At 47.8% G+C, this 19,072-nt stretch overlaps 1 pseudogene; it reads left to right on the forward strand.

Moving 5' to 3' along the window:
* Window positions 1-1,801: 1,801 nt before the first annotated feature.
* Window positions 1,802-19,072, forward strand: part of LOC142581935 (uncharacterized) — a 75,067-nt pseudogene continuing 57,796 nt past the window's right edge.

Here is a 19,072-nt window from a genome sequence, read left to right on the forward strand (position 1 = left end):
GGATTCCCCTGGTAAGATGGAAGTGGCCGGCTTCACCATTAGGACATCATTTCCACTCCGCAAGTTTGTTTGTTCGTTTGTTCGTTCGCTTGTTTGTTTGTTTTTTACAACGAAGCCATTTACGGCTAGGTTCTGGCAGATTTCCTCTCCGTGGACAAAGACCAACAATTCTTCATACGTGGGTCAATCCCGAAGATAGTGCAATACCGACCCATGGCGGTGGTGAATCAGGCGTTAAGCAGGCGTTAAGCACTTCCCATACGGGGACCGATTCCCAAGGTAGTGCAATACCGGGATCGACCAGCGGCGGAAGTACAGTTCGCCATTAAGTGGCGCACATTCACTGCTTCGCTGGTCACCCTTCTTCACAGAGTGGAATGGCACTGATTTTTTTAAAACTTCCTTTAGCGGCACGAAGGACAATTCGCTTGTGGCTGCTGCCGCGTTTCCTCACTGCAGCGTTTTGACAGCGAGTTTCCGCGGTCATGGAGTGAGATGTGTTCATGGTGACTTGTGTGCGCGTGACACCATGTTCTTCTTTTTAAAGTTAATTAGTATGCCTATGTTTACAAGTTTATACGGCCGATAAATTTACGACCCTTGCTGTATATGCCTGCCTACTAATAAAAAGCCTACTGCGACTTTTCGTTAACCAGATTAAATTTTTTTCCATTCGGACTGTACACAGGTGGGCGCAATGCATAAAACTTTTTTCCAAGAGTCATGCATTGCTTCCACCTGTATATAGACTTCTTGCCTTCTTGAAACTGAAATATGACGTCGTGTCCTCGTTCAACGAGGGGATAAAGGAGCTCTCGGATTTCTAGAACTAGTTGTTCGTAGGGTCCACGGTGTAGAACGGAAAGCAAGCCATGTAGAACTGCCTTAGAGTCACTGAAAACACTTCATTTTTTGAGGTGATTCCTCACAAATAATGCGAATCCCGCATAACAAACAAGGAAATTACTGAGCTATGCGTTACAGGCCATACTACGAAGTTATGGACAATACCAGCAGCAACTAGAGCGGGGGCAATAATTCTGCAGTACGATTTGGCCCCGCAAATAGAACACAGAGCAATAGATGACCAGCGCAAAATGCCACCAGCTCAAACAAACTCATTTCGTCCTTACGTCTGCAACACTCGCGTAGACATCCATTACAATAATGGTTCCACTATCGGCGGTCCAGCACAGAGCACTTCCCGTAGGAGTTCACAGCTTGAGGGAGAGTACGATCCACACAACGAGTCGCTGCAGATGCGGAAGGCAGCAAGCGGCGCCCAGAAGTTCAGCTAGACAAGTCGTAAAAACTAGGCCTCCATTGCCACTTGTACTTTAGGTGCGAGCCTGAAGAAAAACAAAGAGAACACCGATCTACAGAAAAACGAGCGATCGAGCTTTACTTGTCTCTACTCGGGGCACGGGGCGAACGTCGCGTCGTGTGTTGCTCGAGAGCAAGCTAGGCCACGGGAGGAAACGCGCGGGCATCCTGCAGGCCTGTTTCTCGGCCGTGCGTGAACAGCTAGCTTTGTTGTCCGAACGAAATCTAAAAAAAAAAGAAAGAACGGGAACAGGCTGCGAGTCGCAAACGAAACGACCCGAAATAAGAAAAATAGGGACAGAGCTCCCTACGGACCAGGCAGCAAAGAGCGCTCGGGGCGCAGCACCGTAGGCGCCTCGACACGCCTAAAAGCCGTGCGCCTCACTTTCTCCCGCGCTCGCGTCAGGAAGAGAGGGCGCCCGGAGCAACCCCGACTGGGCGTCTGCGCGCCGCCAGCGCCGCCCCGACGATGGCGATATGCTCACCCGGTGCCCGGACGCCTGTGCGGCGCGTGTGCGCGCGTTGTGCGTGAACGACCGCGGATCGAAGCCGCGGTCCCACGGCGTTTTGCCTGGGAGTGGGACCTCGACCCAGTTTCGCTGTGCTGTGATCTGGGAGGAAGTAGTTGACGGCCAGTGCTAGGAGTTCCTACACACTGTGAACCCGGCTGCCAGCCGCGCCCATGGAGGCAACGTGCCGGCCATGGAGTTATGCGTCGCGAGCCCCGCCTGTGCCACTTGCATCGGCAGCAACCAGCGTGGTGTTCGACGACGTCGCTGGGCCGCCCTGTTCCTGCTCCTGGTCGCTGCCGTGTCAGGTGAGGGGGGCAGGCCGCGAACGCCTACCGCGACGCGATGTTGCGGCATGCGTTCACGCGCACATCGCTTTGCCGCATGGCTCACGCGTTGGCGGGCGAAGTTACAGAGCATGTGCGTGTCTGCTTATGCGCGTGTGTGCGCGTGTGAGAATGCGCGCTCGTGAATGCCTTCGTTGTGCAATCGCGCATCTCCAGCTTTGCGAGAAGACGCCGACAAAGCTCCACTCTCTCCAACTGGAGTCGAATCATAAAGGTGCATCGCTAGTATACCGCTAAGGTCATCCTATGGCATACATACACGCATATACAATGTCGTTAGGCAGCTTCTTTACACCTCTTGCTTAGCTACAGAAAGTTACTTGCCCACGTTGGTACTGCATGCAGTACGAACCACTGCTTGGTAGGCTATGTTCGAGGAATGTGTCGGACTGGTGTTGGTAGCGGCATATATGTCGGCATGTTATATGTACGATTACTTTCCTGTACATTATTTAGGGGGACTCGACGTAGTTGCCAAGAACGGGGAGGGTCCCGTGTCACGCGCATTCTGTCGCTCAGGATACGGACAAATGAATTATTCCACGGTGTAGCAGCAGCCATTAAAATTCGGCAGTCCTAGTCATTCTTCTTGGGAAGGAATAACCGAATTCAGTGCTTCCCCTGATAGCTGGTTTAACGAATACCGATATATTCAGCATAAAGGGGCACTAGGGCGAACTCTTGTGACGTTTTCTGCTTCGCGACTCAATGGTCGACGAATAAATGTCTACGCTAAACGAAGCTGCAGCGCGATCGCCACACAGCGATATTTCTTTTATTAGTCTTGTGTGAGGGGCGTAATTCTCCGGCCGTAGACTGCTCATTGCTTACTTGAGAGTCTGGACTAGAGAGTAGTTAGACAACAAATGATGTATTGCTCGAAAATAAGAAAGTGCCAAATGGAGGATAATGTAGGAGGCGGATTAAGCGTGTACATGTTTGGGCGTCTTGTCCTATTGATTATCATTTTGTTATACGATACCCGCACTTTAGCGCTTTCCTAGCCATCGGGAGCGTTTCAGGAAGATACTACAGTCGGTGTGAACTAACCAAATAAAATTTATGAAGAGCCAACTGCGGCTCTTATCCAAAAATGCCTTTGGCATGCTTTGGTAAGTGGTTAGTTGTGGCACTATGTTGCAGTATTGTTCTTGCTCAATTCACCACCGTGCCTTACCCTTATGCTGGAGGAAACCGGTATTTCGAGTGCCAATTCCTCAAGGACCTCCCGTACAACGTCTGCAACCAGGCGTGCTGCAGCGCCTTGATGAGAGCGTCTCTAAACGCTACCTGCCACGGAGAGAAAATGCGAGAACGCTCCCTTTACCACAGGAACCACCGCGGTTTTCAGCGCGGTTTTCATAGCTGTGTTTTTACCGCGGTTTTTTACCGTGCGGTTTTACCTTGTTAGACTTACCTAACTTCGGTATCGGTGCCCCACGAAAACGATCAGACAGGAAAATACCGCGTTTAGTTCCTGAAGAAAGCTGAACGCTTTAATGATTACGAGTGCATTTGCTTCCTTATAATGTGGAATAAATTTCGAGGACTCGAAGAGACAGCTCTTCCTTCTCCTTCTCTTGTAACAGAAAAATGTGGCCGCTTTGAAACTGCAGCCGTTCATTGCTCCATAAGCTATGTCTTTTTATTGTTGTTTGGTATCGATTTCGCAGTTTGTGAAGTGCAATGTTTCACCTAACCGACCTACTTATGCCATACTACATTTCCTTGAGCGCCTCTGCCCCTTGTGCATGCGTGCAAGAGGTGAAGAGAGAAAACGTGTGCGTGTTTGCGTGTGTGCGTCTGTGTGGGGGAAGGGGGAGAGAGAGATAGCGAAAAATATATTAGGTATACTTGAGACGGTATCTATTTGTCGTGTCCAATATCAGCAAAATATTTTGAGCGCATATTTCACCTTCGCCTTTTTTTTCTTTTACCCAATACACGTAAGCCAATGTACTGGGCAATTTTGCTAGCTCTCTGTGTTTTCACAAATTCTGCCTGTATTTTTTTTTTACAGGTTACGCGTTTGGTCAGAGCGAGAATTCAGGATTCGTATGAGGAGGTTTGCGCTGAACGATCGCTGTAAGCGTAGTTGCAACAGGAGCAGTGCATGAACAAGTAAAGAAGGTTTAAAGAAAATTATAAACACGCGTGAGATTGCGCACAGTACACTTTTTAAGTGCATAAGGTGGCACGGTGATCAGACAGTTTGTCCTCACGCTCGACGGCAAAGAGCTCGTAAACTTTTTTTTTCGCCTAGCTAGTATTCACCGTCACGCTCTTTGTGTTGCGTCAGAGGCGTGCCGCCAACCATAACACGCCGGTTTGCCGGCAACGCGGAGGATCCGGTTGATAGCAAGCAAATATCTATCCTAACAGCTCGACACAGATTGCGTCTAACACAAGTGGCATACGAGTTTTACGGCGATAGCAGTTATATGGAAACTTCGAGCGAATTTTTGCCGTCGTCGTCGCCGTGAGGTCTCGTATATATTTAGGTATATGTGCTACATGTTATTCCATGCTATACGGCATGCGGTATATGCGGGTTGTTTCCTCAGCATTCCATCACTAAAGTTGCAAATATTCCTCCGAATTTTGAGAATGGCAGCCCACAAACAAATGTCATGAAACAAAAGACCCATAATGCATACCTTTCATCTTAAATCTTCTCCGACTTAAATAATAAAATTGCGAAACAATACCAGAGCTCCAACCTGAAAATGACTTAATGTTATCGGCGCGGCATTGCGCTACCTCCGAGATCGCGCCAAAACAGAGGTTTGAAGCATACCCGATACAGAAAAGTGGTGGTAAAGTCGCTGAGAAAGGCGTTGTTGGCTTTAATTATTAATATAAATAAAGTTGTCCGATGGCAATACTCAGAGGATCCGTAGTACAATAGCTCGTTCTTACTTAGTAAGCTTAGGCTTACTTTAATTCATACTGCCATTACAGCTACGAGTCTTACACTTCATGTAATATTTTAACATGTTGCTATCGCATTCATTGATTTGCCCTTATGGCGAAGCTGTGACATATACGAATAACACTTTTGGCATTGTATGGCCAGTCTTCCTTTTTCGGCTATTTAGCTGTGTAGCAATCACACCAAAAATTTGAGCCGGTCCCGAAGATTGTGCAGTCATTTACGTGGGAATGTGCCGCTGGGCATGTGCCGCTACGTATGTTCCACTCCTCAATGAACCTCTTTGAAGCTAATTTGGGTCACTGTGAGTGCGTCACTAGGGTTGTGCGGACTTCACGGCGGCGCCGCCAGATGGCGCAACGTGTCAGAGGAAAGCACGAAAGAGGAGTCCGGCTGCAGTACACGCCTCATACATGACGCGTTTCGGCTATTCGCATACTTGGATAGTCCTCACAGGTCAGTTCTGCCCGAATGTATATTTAAGTTAAGAACGATAGAAAAGCTTTTCTGGCTTTGAACTACTAATTCTCCTGTGTTTCTTTTTCTAAATAACTTTTATGTGGTGGTGCCCTGTGAAACACAGCGTCAGGAACAGTAGAAGATGTTTTATATTTGCACATTTTACACGCCTTCATTGGTGATTTGCATAAGTGATACCGACGTAACTGAGGGAGAAACAACAGTACATGAGTAGCCACAACACTTAGGTTCTCGCATTGTGCGTTGGTTGAAGAAACTGCCGTTTAACACTGGGATAGCAGGATAGAGACCGAACAATGCATTGTTTTTACCCTAATTATGTAGCCGTGCGCGGCGCAATACCGAAACGATAATTCAGGTGTCGTTGGCATGCGTGATCTTTCGTAGTGTGGAAATAAAACGAAGTTGCAGTTCACGAGGTTTTCTCTACTTACGTGTCGCATTGTTCGAACAAACTAAATTTAGTGAGTCTGGCGAGCACTTCGACAGTTGCATCGAGTAAGTTCTTTGGGTTATTTACGAAAGCCTCAAAACACTCAACAGTCGCACTTAATCTGTAGTGTGTGCCTGCTGCAATGGTTGCACACACGTTGATTCCCCGTGCATGTTTCCTCTTGCTTCGTCTAATTAACGAGGTCCCGGTGCTCTGCCAGAGAGGAGTTAGGCGAGGGCTGCTTGATTGTAGAAAAAAGCAAATATGGCATCTTCTCTTTTGTACCAATGTAGTACCGCGCGGACTTAAACCACGCTTACAAGCGCATCAACCTTCTGTAGGCCGTCTTAATCATTCATGGATTCGCTTTCACTCTCTCTCTATCTATCTCTCTTCCTTAATTCTGTGCATCTAACACAATCCTTCGGTCCTGTATTTCCTGTTTTTTTTTTCATTTTCATAGAGGATATCTATTCGTCGTTTCATTTCCCAATAGAAGTCCGATACTACCGACGACATGTGGCCGTTAAAATGGCCGTCAGAACCACAAGGTATATGTATGTCTCATGAACACAACCAGGCTGACGTCTTTTTCTTTCCTGTGTTCTTCTTTTCTTTTTTTGCCGATGCCGCCCAATAGTGGACTGTCCGACGCGTATCTTCTAAAAACGGCAACGAAAGAGCGGCAACCAGCGCTTGTTGACGACACGGAGACTGTCCATTTCTCTCAATTTTTGCTTGTTCCACAGCGTCACCGGCGCACTTTATTTTGACGGACGTTGCGTGGCCATGGCAACGGCAACTGATCCCTCTGCGAAACGCGAGAGCGGAGAGAATGTGTTAACAACCGCTTCTCACACATCAGCAGCCGCCAGCGACAGGCTGCAATAAGCTTTCGTTCGGGTCGAAACAACATGCGCTGGTCTGTCAGGTCTCCCCTTACGCTTCCAAAAAAAAAAACATGGAAAAAACGTTATGTTCTTTCTTTTACCTTCTTCATGTGACGGAGAGCGGTAAAGCGTTAAGCCTTTGAACAAGCAAGCATTTAAAACATCCATCGCCCGTCCTGAACTTGGCCTGCGCCAGCTTTATTGCAAGCGTGCTTTACCGCAGCCTTGCTGTGCTTGCAAAGAAGGATACGTTAGGGTGACGTCAAATGGGACTCTCGTAAATCACAAGAATGTAAAAGCAAGTGTTGTTGGCCATAAGTGGCGCCGGATACATCCTTTGCAGTGTTGCGTTGTGTTCCGCAGTGCTCCGCCACTCAGTGATTTATTATAAAGAAATGTTACTTAAAACGCACAGCACTCTTTCTTTTTAAGTGAGTCAGAAGAAGAAATCAGAAGAGTCTCACCTGTGTCGGCTGCAAACAATGACATTTAAAATTCCAGCTAAACTCCACGCCATTTGGCCCAAAGTCTTTTCGGCACTGATCACATTTTATGGCCAGAAGACAGACTTATACCACGGCCGCTGGATGAAAAAAAAGCGCTGCCTGCCGCGTCAGCCAGATTCAGCCGTGGTTCCATTTTAGGCCGCTGGCCTGGGCCGAGCGGCACAAGCCGTCAGGCATGGAACGCATCCGTTTTACCGTGCGACGGTGCTCCATGCGCGTTCTTGACGCATTTTCTATGTTGACCCCAGACAACTTGTGGGGCAGCGGTAGATTACAACGTTTTCTATGCACGCGGATGGCCGCGCCTTTCTTTTTCAAACGAAGCTTGTATTGCCTCACTCGTGTGGGCGTCGGTGTTGGTGTTGCCGTACGAAAAAGCCCAAGGCGCGCGAAAATAAAAATTTTTTGCCGGGCTGCGGATTCGAACCACCGAGCTCCGGCTTGCGAGACTACCCCGCTAGCCGTGTCAGAGACTGAGCTTTTTTTTCTGTCGGACAGCCGCTGCAGACAATGCATTGGACTTTGTCGGGACAGCAACGATAGGGCAGAATTAAGGAAACTATTGAACTCATGGCGCTTGACAAGGTGCGGGCACGAACGTATGACCACGCGAAGGTGAGGAACGCCACAGAACAAACCTGCGAAAGCCTGTGTTTACCTGTGAATACTCATAGTATCATGGCGCATCGACCTGTGAATCACGTCACAGTGTCACGACATATCGAGGACCGCCTTTTCAGGCAGGAATAGTTCGAAACTATTGATATATAGAGATTACCACCAAAGGCGGTGTTTGCGAGGCCTCTACCAGACGCACACCTCAGAAGCAAAGCAGGATGTCAGGCCAGGGTCCCGTCTCTACCCCTTTTCTTAACCGGTTGGGTCTCCGGCGGCGGGTTTTGAACTAACCACCACCCGCAGCCGAGGTGGACGCCCTTAGCGCTAGACCACGGCTGTGGTACGAATCAGCCACTGTCGGCTCATTACACGTGCCCTGTAAACCGGGTTTTATATGCATGAAGAAGTAGATGTAGCGCAAGGCGCGAGCCAATCGCAGGCGTCCCTTCTCTCCGGGGGAAGGGTAGGCTGTGATTGTGTGCTCGCTCGCCTCGCACCCGCCGTTTCCCGCCAGTTCAGGCCCGGCAGTCAGACAGGGAAGCCGCGTTTGGTTCGTTCTGCCGAAGAGCAGGCTGCGTTGAAGGAACGGTAGCGGGCCGCGCGTCATGATGCGTTCTGCCGAAGAATAGGTGGCGTTTGATGAAGGCCGCCGGGATCTCGCTCGAGAAAGGGCTCGTCATCGACGTGCCGACCTCGCCGTGAGGAAGCATGAAGTCGAAACGTTACGACAACGAAGAGTCACGGATCTCGAGCTTGACTTGCACCCCTTTTCACAGTAGTGGACGAGCGGTCTATACTTTATTTTGTCTGTCTGTATCCAGCGGTCGTGCTTATACAATATAGCATAGGCTTGTCAGCAAAATAGCAGTATTGGCATAATTATTCAGCCAACCTGGAAGGGCTGGGCGGCAACCCTGTCCGGCTCTAGGATCTTGAAGAGCAACGAGCCCTCGTCGAAACAGCATGGGAAGCGGCTTTTGCCAACGGTCTCCCGCACTAGGGACCTGATCAGTCTTCCCATAACACAAGCTCTTACTGGTTTTCAATAACAGCTTTTATCCTCATCATTGTCTACTTTCCCGGCTTTCCCGTGGCTGCCTGGCTGCTGTTGAGTAGGTCGTTATTTCGGCAAATATATTTGTAGATACATAGGCTCAGGGCCTACAGTTTGTAGTCGTTGTTGTTCCTGTTGTTTTAGTAGTTGTTGACCCCACAAAATAAATACCTTCGCGAACCCGTTTCACCTCAAACGGATTCCCTGAAGCACACAAAGAAGACAGATGTAAGATATGCAAGCACGACACGGCTACACTCAAACACACGCTATGGAAATGTAACGTCCAACGCAAAGGCGAGTTCAACTCCGAGACCCTGTCGCTGAGGTGGGCCGCTGCTTTGCACAGCTTCAACCTCGGCGACCAACTGTGAGTCGTGCAGCAAGCCCGCGAAGCGGCGATGAAACAAGATTTTCACGTCCTGTCGTGGGAGAGTTGCTTGTTGGGCTAGTTGGTTTGTGCTGACATTTGAGAAAGCCGACGAAAAAATCTAGACGCAAACACGGCAGCAAGAAGAGACAACACAACGCTGGACTAGCAACTGACATATAGTTGAAACGCGGATCACCTTCGAACATCAAACCACCAACGCATGCGCATCGCTCTTAGCAAGGTAGAAAATCTTTAAATTGATGAGGACACCATTTGCCCTAACTGATCTTTAAATTCAGCCTTTTAGAAAAGCTATCTCTTTATCGCTCAGAGAGATAGATGGAACACTGGTGCATTTTCCTTCCTCTTGTATACTGATATAAAACGCCTCAAGTATTTGTCTTTCGGATTTCATCCTGGCCCTGCCAAGAATCATCATATTTTCAAAAAGTGGTGCACAATACATGCTGACGACAGTGACGACAATGATGAAATGCCAGGTGACCAGCTCCTTGAGAGACCTAGCTTTTGTGGGCAATAATGTTTAACGGATTCCTGGATTTAATTTATTTTCGTTCATTTAGCCACAAAGTACGTGCCGCTCCCCATTCATGGCCAATCCTCCAGAATGCACACGTATCACTACGATCCCTTCATAAAACCGGAACATCTCATGTCGGATATCTCTGGGGCACACCGATTTGCTAATACAGTGGATAATTATATTTACACGGGTTCTTTGATTACTGTACTTGTTTTGCTTAACCATTTGGCGTGTGCCAATGGGCATGTTCCACTGTGACACAAGAGTTACACACTACCGAAATGTTGCTTGATAGGTGTCGTACTTTACTGTGCAGACACGCCTGTTGTCATCGCCGTTCTTCCCTCGGCAAGGATCGCATATCGCCTTCGTAATTGTGACATCGCTACGTGTACGTCTGACACATTGCATCCGCAAGGATTGAAGTTTGCGTTTCGGCATAGCTTGCAAGCGTTGCAGTGCATAAACGTAAAAACTGACTGAAAATAAAGCTGTGACATAAGTGGTGGATAAATAAAATATTCCACGAGATTACTCGTTAAATAGGATGATAGTGTACAAAATCGTGCGCATCGTCGTTCATTATAAAGCATCGATTCCAACATGTGCGTTGGATCTGCGTGATTTATTTTCGAGGAGGTATCGGAGAAAGAATAAACCTCCCATCGGCCAGATTTTGTTCTGGTTTTAATATCTTTATTTGCGTACAGCGTCGCCTGATTGCTCTGTGAGAATATCTAGAAGAATAATTCAACCACATGGATGAAAACGTCACTCATGGTCGCGATAAACTGCACGCGCGGCAAAATGTGCGGATAGCTGCCCCCCCCCCCTCTCACCCCCCAGTTTGTCCTCCCCAGGACACATTCAGACAGATGTGGCAAGTCACGAACTTTCAGTCATAATATCCTCTACCGGCTATCCCGGAATATTCAGCGATTACACCGTCCTCAGCAAGGGAAATTCTTCGTCGTTCCGCACGTGCATGTGTGTGAATAAGACCTCCCGCTACGTCTTTTCCCACTGCGAGGAGGTTGCGCTGAGGTGGATTCGCGCGGGGCTGCATCAATACCGGCTGCAACGTCTTTATGGCCCGCGGATTGTCGGTAAACGTTCAGCTCGACTTGTGCCTTCTGCCCTCGTCAAGCTGCTGTTTGACTCACCCTATCTCCTGCGGTGTATCTCTAGCGCCCGAGACTGCGCTAATTAAGGAGCTACTACCCGTGGAAATTATGGCAACAACCAAACCGCCCATAGAACAACCATCAATATACTTGTATTTGCTTTTGTTCTGTACTTTAGTGGATAGAGCCTGCTACGCATGTGTACATAAAACGCACTACCCGTTTTATGCCGCGGAGTAAACTACTGAATTAAAGAAAAACCTTGAGCATAGCGATTGCTCTAAATCTTCCGAATACCTACCACCGCATACTCTTATAGAAAGAACTACTGTATTGAGCCAAACTGATCGCTACCAAAAACTCTACGTTTCAGGAGAGGCAATTAGCTCTAATGAATGTGCTGAGATAGCTTCGCGAATTCACAATAAGAAATAGTGAGTTTGGGACGTCTATCTTTCAAGAATGGTTAAAGTCCAAGGCATTTCAAAAAATGTTCGAGACGTGGAACTGAGACTGTTTGGCCAAGTAAGAAGAAGATATGAGGCAAGATGAGGATGCAGATCGCACGCAAGAGGTTTTAAGGTTGCATCTCGGAAGTTATGAATGCGGATCATCAAAGTTGCTCGGCACTGGCAAAAGTTTTCGCCATCTTAATATTTGCTGATAGGGCATGCTGACTAACATAATACGTGCCCTCATTTTTTTTATGCGATACCATCCCAATTATTACTGCTACTGTAATGTCAAAGCACAAATTCAGTTTAATAAGAAAATACTTATTCAATGCGACGTTTTAGCTTCCTTCTTGATATTGGAAAGACACTTTGAGAGGCACTGTCACTTCGACGACGCTTTCGTTTTGGCTGTTTCCAGCGAGATTCAAGGCATATTCGAAAAAAAAATCACTCTCATGCAAACTAGATCGAAGCAGCTAGTGCTACATCCAACTATCGAATGAGACTTGTTGTGACAGTTGGGTTGATCTATCCACGTGCTGTAGCTGTACCAGCAAACAGCCTTGAACTGGACAGACCGGAGTGACTTGTGTGGCACTGAGAAGTACACACATGTAACAAAGAAACAAGGAAAACAAAATAAAGCAACAGAACAATACAATACAATACAATACAATACAATCTGTATTGTGCATAAAGAAAACAAAGTACATAAAGCAAAAGAGCACACAACAGAACATATTGCAGAACGAGCACACAAAATTGCGCCGCCTAAAACACAGCTCAGAAAACTCGATGTTTGGGCTTCTCGAGCGCCACTGGGAATCACACGGTTCGAAAAGCCCGCATATTGGTTCCTCACGACAGCGTCGATTGCTTTCTCAATCGATCGACGAGGGCACATTCCTCCGTTCCGCGTGCAATACGAAAACTAATATAGAAACGAGACGGCACAAGTGATCGGGTTGGAAATAAACAAACACAGCCAATGAACGCCACACAAACGCGCGCACGCACGCGCGTGCACTCGCATTGAAACGCGCCGCGCTCGCATTTGTCTACAGCGGGGCCTAGGAGAAATGCCGAAGATGCCGAGAGGGAAAGCTCGACGGCGAGATACTCATTTCGCTGCTCCTTCGACTGGCACGATCGTTCCTTCCTCCGCCTCCTGCCGCGGCCAGCACTAGCCCGAGGCCTGGTGCTGGCATCAAGCTAAAGGCTTTAGGTAGAAGGGCACCGTTATTCCAAGCCCCAGCTCTCTCTCTCTCTCTCTGTCCGTATTTGCAGCGCCGTGACCAGCTGTCTCGAATCATCATCTGTAATTCCCCTCCTCCGTAAACACGGTCAGGCCGCCGCTGCCCTCTGTGTAGCACGCCCATCGACATCCTCTTCCCCAGTACTCACTCACGGATGCCCGCTTCCTAACCTGCCTCCCTTCCCTATCACCGCACCAAGCAACGTGCCGCTCCCGCACAGGCCCACGCTTTTTCTTTCTCATCTGCAGCTTTTCTCGTTAGTAACGCAGACTGTACTGGCCGGCCTGGTCGGCCGTCCACGTGATGATACCCATTTCCTCGCTCATTTCTTTTCGCGTCCAAATTACTGCGGTGAATCTTCGCCGCGTTATTTTCCCTACCGGTCCCGTCGTCGTCGCTTGCCCTCAATCCGCTTCCCCGTGCGGCTCTCACCACGACGGTGTGTGCACGTGGTTTCCAGCTCCAGCGCTCGATTCGCGTTGGGCACCGCACTATCTTGCTTGCTTTCTCTTTTGCACGGGGCGAGCGAATGGTGTGAAGGCTGCGCAGACAGCGCGAGATGGAAGATCCTCATATATTATATCCGTGTCTCAGCGCGAGCGGCCGAACAGAAGTGTCAGCCCCTAATGCGAACCGGCGCCGTCTTTCGTTTCCTTCACGCCTGTTGCCTCTTCTTCCCTCTTTATGAAATTTTTTGTTCTGTTTATTAACTTTTTTATTTTTGATGGCGACACTGCCTAACGCACTTTGGTCACGTTCATGGTCGTTGCAATTTCTTTCGCGTCTCCGCACTGCGTCCTCCCGTTTCCTGCCGCATCTCTTTCGGACAGCAGTGCGTCGAAACGACAGGAGAAAGGGCTCGACCCGACGATGTTTGGGAACTGTGGTCGTTCCACCGGCGCTCGTTTTTTTTTTGACAAAATTTGTTGCTTTGACATCGAACACGTGGCGCACGGGCAATATTGGTGCTCAGCTAGGTAACCCAGCGTAATGTGCAGAGTTCAACGTAAAAGCTAACATACAGAACGGAAGGGCTAGACCTAGCTCGTGAGCCGTCATAAGATATCCGGTTATGTTAGTTTCATCTGGCCCTTGCACGGATTTAGGCAACCTGCGAGATGGAATAATAAGTTAGACTGTTTATTTGAGATGTTTATCAAGGGATCTTGTGTTTTATTATTTTCTTTCGTTACTGTGACGGCAGGAAATTGTGTCCATTTTTGTGAGGCAGCGGCGGAGAATGCCGGATCTTTTAGGAGGTCGGTATTGTTAACGTATTGTACGCACAATAAGCGTCCTTTTTAACGGACAATTCATGCCCTGAGAGGACAGACGCTCATGTTTGGGGGGGAGTCTTGTTTAAGAAGTGATAGAGCTAAAAATCAGGCGGTGCAAGAAAACTTTGTAAGCAAGCATAGTTGGTGAGACCGTCCGGCCGTTAGTGAAGAGAGATAGAAAAGGAGAAGGCAGGAAGCTTTGCTAGGAAATCATCCGGTTGGCTACCCTACTCTTGGAAAAGGCAAAAGAGGAACATAAAGATTAGACAGATAGGGAAGACGCAGTGAATGTCTCTACGCGCTTGGACAGCATTAATCAGAGGCGCTCGCACTAGTCAGTCGACTTCAAGAAGCACAAAAGTGTCTTCACAGCCACATCGGGCGATGATTGGTTGCGGCAGTGTTCAAGTAATCTGCACGGCCAGTGGACGACGGTCTAGTCCCCGCAAGGCGCTGGATATTGATTGTATTTGTATAGCAAATCGAGGACAGTGGCAGAGGAGGGCTCCATGTTCCATTCGCAGAAATAAACATCACATGTAGCACTGTCAGTCACTCTACTTAGTGTTTAATAAGCTGTTGTTAAAACAACTCCGAATGACAGCCGACATTGAAGAGGTACCTCGTGTCGGTGGTCTCCCGGTGCAAGTCTAAGGTGAAGTGAATGGTTTAGGTTGTGCATAGTGGTGCTGCCTTATATGTGTGGTACTGCGAAATTATATTGTCAGCTTAGGCAGCCGACCAGTGGAAAACGGCTCTAGCAAAAGACAGGGTAAGTGAATTCAGCCCCGGTATTGGTATTCTCTAGGATTATCTCACGCTAGAGCACTTCGAGATGCGAACGCAATGATAACTGTGGTACAACGTTATCCAATAGGATAGTAATGAGACGCAGCTCGTTGCAATTTATCATTGGAGTAAAGCTGTTTAAGGAAGTTCGACATCTTATTTTTCGATCCCTCAACTCAGATAACACGTTTACATCTTCTTTCAGTGTGTTACTAGGTCTGTGTGCCTGTCTGTCTCTGTCTATCTCTTTCGTTATGTTTAATCAACACACAGCCAAACAAATACGACAGTACTGTAGCGTCCGGCTAATATATCTTTCCGTGAAGTATACAGATTCTCTTAAGAGTTCTTTCGTTTTAGAAATGTGCGTCTTCTCAACTTCCCCATCTTTCATCTCTTCCTCCTGCTACGCAGCTGCCTTCGGTCTAAGCGCTCTAAAGAGGTGGTGATCTATAGTTTCAACGCAGCCATGGATATTGAAAACTTCAACCTCAATATCGATAGCAGCTCTTGCCGCCGGAAAAACAGAGCCCCACGCGATCGCCAGAAAACCTGCGTGCACCCATCAGCTAGTGAGATTATATTTTTTACCTCAACTTCTGATTAAAAAATGCCAAACAAGAAAATAAGAAAGTCGGGATCCCGATAGCATGGCCCATTGTCTTGTCCTTACTCACTTATAATTATTTCTTCTCGAGCTATTTGCGCCTTTGAAAGAAGACAAAAAGACGCAATTTCTCTTTTTCTTTCAGAAGGACTAATTAAAGGATCGGCTGACTGCAAGCTCCACCAATGTTAAACGAAAAATAAAGTAGTGCTACACCACGTCTTGCTGCTAATGGGCAAAAAAAAAAGTTTTCTTTATTTTCTTTTACTTTTTGAATGCCCCCCTACACTAGCCTTATTCGTCCATTCTGAACGAAGGAATCTGGGACAGAAGCTGCGGTCCGCGCGCCTTCATTGCATGCCTTTGTCGCTGTAATTCCTGCCGAAACTGCGAAGTCGACGAAAAAGAAATAAGAGAAAGATTCTCGTTTTCTCCGCTCCTTGCCTGGCGGTCCAGAACGTTTAATTTCGCGCAGGCGGGTACATCATGCCCTTCGTGAATACTGTCCGGCCAATCGCTGAAAGCTTTAGAGTAACATAGATTTAGCTTGCAAATTATTTTAGGCTCCGCACAAATATAAGAATTTTCTAGTGAGAGCGAATACAATTATACTTGAAAAAGCAAAGTTCGGAATCTTGAGTTGAATACGAAATATGTTTATATTTCTAATAAACGTACGAAAATAAGGTTTGATAAATACTGTAAGCTTAGTCCTATTTAAGTTTGAACAGACTGAGTGTTATCTTCAGTATATTCAGCAAGGCAGCTTCTGAGGGAGAAAATGAGCCTTTCCGAAAGCAGAATATTGAAATGGTCGAGCGAGAATCTAAAAAAAAAGAGAATGCCTTATGGCAAGTAGGCTTTAACCGTTCACTGCAAAGCCGCCATATGCGTAATCTTTTCTTTTTTTCCTTTCTTTTTTTTTTTCGAGCACGCACTCTTCGACAATCGGAAGAAGCATTCGCGTGCGGCCACAGCCAAACAATCCTAAAAGCAGAGTACATTTGATGTAACGCTTAGATAGAAAAAAAAATGTTTAATTCGTATTCGAGATCTTAGATTCTCGAAATTAGGAATCATTCTTGAGATATCGCAGACGTCTGCAACCATATAAACTTTCAAATTTAATATAAAATTAGTGGACGCCGTTCTGTATAGATATTTGGGGTAGGTAGGGTTGGGATACTGACGCATCCGCTGATGTTTTTTATGTGTTCTTACGTTGTAATAGCTTCTACCAGAGCTATGCATGTGCCATTTGAAGCGTCCACAAACGCTCATACATGAAAATTTCCTACACCAGTGGCGCACAAAGCGTTTCCCGCACTTGTGCACTGGCGTTGATGCCAACTGAGGTATTCACTAAGCTCCTCTTCTTGTCTCTCTGGTTCGGCCGCGTGTTCTCGCTTCCACGTCCACAAAGTCCGCACGTGCGTAAACAAAAAGAAAAAGAAACTGTCAAGTGAGGGCCTGAAACACGTTTAGCGCTTCAGGTCGAAAGAAACTAGAAGAACAGACAGGAGAAGACAGGACAGGAACTGAGCTCTCGTGATGTGACAGAGTAACCGTCCTTTTTTCCAATTCTCACCTAAGTGCGAACGACAACGTGGAGCAGAATAATGGAACGACGCAGCGCCCTCCCTTTGGCAGGCACCACGTGGGTTCAACCACGAGGCAGTGCCACCCTCGTTTCGACAGCAAAGAAAGCAACGCGAACGAGAAAAGGGCCGCGGAGGCGAACCACCTAATTGGCCGCGGAAAAGGAGCCCTTGCTTCATCGATCATTCAGTTAGCTTGGCTGGAAGAAAATTGAATTTCTCCGCCCCGGCGGGAGCTCTCCGGCTCGGGACTGAAACTCCAAGCAAACGGTTCCTCGCTTTCTTCTCTTTGTACCTGATATCGTAAGGTGTCTTCGAGCGGCCGACGCCTAATGAACCACTTGCCCAGAGAGAAAAACGCATTAACGCCAGAGTAACAGCATCGCTACGTGAGGAAGAGTAAAAAAAATGGTTCCTGATAACGTGGATTCAATACGGGAGCATTATTTGGGGGTGGGCTGTGAACCAGCTTTCAGACCAAAATTTATAAAGGAACTGACGTCACAGCTTGCAGACAGTGCAGTCGTCCTGCTCGTTTGGTATCGGTGCATTCGACTTAGGAGAAAGAGTGCGGATATATCGCATCAAGCGCATGGCGTCTGCGTTGCGCTGCTTTGATTGTGATGTAGAATACTCATTGTTTATTTGTTTGTTGGTTTTTTTGCATAAAAGAAGTTCTTTTATTGCGATAACAATTATATGGACACTCCAGGTACACTTCCGTCGTCGTCGTCGCCGTGGTGTTACATATAAAGTCCAAGTGTAATAACATAGTGGCCGCGCCGTAGGATCTGTGTGCGACTGAAAGCGTGCGAGGATGAGCCGAGGCTAGTGACTCGATCTCGCGTGCGCAAGCGAGGAAGGCGGGGAGGAAGCGCGCCGTCTTGCATCGCGTGCAGGGCACTATGGGGAGAGGGGGTGCGTTCTACTCCGAAGGCGGCTGCTTATGACGCGGCTGAGCACGGCAGCTTGTGCCCTACCTTGAAAGCGATCTGCAATTGAGACAGAGTCTAGCTACGCCGAGGGCTGATAACTTCGTGAGCGTTGTGTCCTCATCGCTTAGCTTGCGTTGAAGCGAGAGGCAGCGCAAAAGTGACTTCACTCGCGGCTGCTGCCTCTCCGCCTGGCTTCCTCATGCCAGTGTTTGACAGCGAGTGTCCGCGTTTATCGAGTGAGAGGTGTTCATGTTTGTCGGTGACTGCGTGACCTTATGCTTGTTAATTTAGTTAGTAAGCGAATGTTTACAAGTTTATATGGCCGATAAAGTAGTATCCTTACTTCGTATAGCTGTCTTATAATTTGTTATCGCAAGCTATGCTTCACCTTTCGGCCGAAAGTGTCTTTTTTAAGTACGAAACAATACCGTTGTGTGTGCGTGTATGTGTGTGTGCGTGTGTACGTGTGTGTGTGTGTGTGTGTGTGTGTGTGTGTGTGTGTGTGTGTGTGTGTGTGTGTGTGTGTGTGTGTGTGTGTGTGTGTGTGTGTGTGTGTGTGTGTGTGTGTGTGTGCGTGCGTGCGTGCGTGCGTGCGTGCGTGCGTGCGTGCGTGCGTGCGTGCGTGCGTGCGTGCGTGCGTGCGTGCGTGCGTGCGTGCGTGCGTGCGTGCGTGCGTGCGTGCGTGCGTGCGTGCGTGCGTGCGTGTGTGTGTGTGTGTGTGTGTGTGTGTGTGTGTGTGTGTGTGTGTGTGTGTGTGTGTGTGTGTGTGTGTGTGTGTGTGTGTGTGTGTGTGTGTGTGTGTGTGTTCGTACATTTTATCCCGCTTGCCATAATTGAGATTGAGCTTCTCATCATGGTATAGTTATTTGTATATTCAACAACTGGATGGTTTTTTGCGGAGAAGCCAGTGACAAAATCCCAACTACCTTAACTAGCTAAATCAATATTTCGACCAACTGAGCGTTCACCGCGCCGTTACCTCGCAGCACCGATATCAAAGGCCACTCACTTATAGTACTCGT

The sequence above is a fragment of the Dermacentor variabilis genome, chromosome 5 (genome assembly GCF_050947875.1).
Source record: "Dermacentor variabilis isolate Ectoservices chromosome 5, ASM5094787v1, whole genome shotgun sequence".
Taxonomy (NCBI): Eukaryota; Metazoa; Arthropoda; class Arachnida; order Ixodida; family Ixodidae; genus Dermacentor; species Dermacentor variabilis.